Here is a 1,113-nt window from a genome sequence, read left to right as displayed (position 1 = left end):
TCTTGTGAGAATGGATGGTGGGTCAGAAGAAACAGGACGTGTCTGAGTATAAACTAATTCACTTGGGAGAAATTACTTTAAATCAGACCTTAAACAGCAGCAAATGGGTTCATGAGTATGCAGATTGCTGCACCAGTGTCTGCAAAGAGAAGGATATCAGCACATCATGCATGAACAGCTCAGGAAACCAACTGGAAGGGGATGTGTTAGGAGAGAAGACTGTAGGAGCATGACATCTGTATATAATTGCCACTATTTCAAGGACAGCTTCATCTCTGAATACCTAAGTAAATTAAATTCAGACACTGCAGTAAAGCAGAACCAATATGCTTGATGAAAACAATAAAACAATTTTTATAAACTAGCCAGGACTATAAACCTTAACATTGGATATTAATAATTAATTACTTGTTATTTAGGTGATTATGTATTTGGTGTTACCTTCCTATTCTGAACTTCTGGAGTTTTTAGTAGATGATATGAAAAAAATCAGCAAAAACTTAAGGACTTTTAATAAACATTACAAAATTAAGTAAGGTGAAGTCCAGCAAACTAACATCACAGAACTTTAGTTTGCTTCTCAGGGAGTTAGCAGGGTGTGTTCATTGCTACTGTTGAGTACATGTTGTGAGCAAAAAAATGAGAAAACCTCTGAATTTCCAAACCACACAGGATGCCATCACTTCTCTAACTGAGAAGCCAGAGGCCGTTCTCCCGTCCCTCCTGCCCCATGACATGAGGGCACCTTTCCAATTCACTGAGGGCTTTCCAAGGCCTGCAAACTGCCCTTTTCTTTCTCCATGTGGTTAGCTGTAGAGGCCTCCCAGTTGTGTTCAAAAGTCACTTGTTTCTCCCAGTTTCCACTGTAAGGCCCTGACGGAACATAACGCTGTGGGACAGAGGTGGAGACACCTTCATCTGTCTCCAGTCCCTCTCAGGTCTAACCCCAGAGGGCAGAGAGCAGCAGCACCTCCGCTCGCCTCTCCTGCTCCTTGGCAGGGCCTCGCGGGTCAGCTCTCAGGTCTGCCCCGCTGCTCTGAATCCCGGGAGGGAGCGGGAAGCGGCGGGAAGCGGCGCCGCAGCCCCGCGGAGCCCCGGCCGTGCCCGGCCCGC

At 46.1% G+C, this 1,113-nt stretch overlaps 1 protein-coding gene across 1 annotated transcript in view; it reads left to right on the top strand.

Annotated features, from left to right (window-relative positions):
- Positions 1–936: 936 nt before the first annotated feature.
- Positions 937–1,113, top strand: part of CUNH8orf88 (chromosome unknown C8orf88 homolog) — a 10,331-nt gene continuing 10,154 nt past the window's right edge. The window contains exon 1 of the mRNA XM_039706254.1: positions 937–1,021. The gene's annotated coding sequence lies outside the window, so the exon portion shown is untranslated. The remainder of the gene's footprint in view (positions 1,022–1,113) is intronic.

This window comes from Passer montanus, unplaced genomic scaffold (assembly GCF_014805655.1).
Source record: "Passer montanus isolate IOZ18808 unplaced genomic scaffold, ASM1480565v1 scaffold19, whole genome shotgun sequence".
Classification (NCBI taxonomy): domain Eukaryota; kingdom Metazoa; phylum Chordata; class Aves; order Passeriformes; family Passeridae; genus Passer; species Passer montanus.
This window is presented reverse-complemented; position numbering and strand designations above follow the sequence as displayed.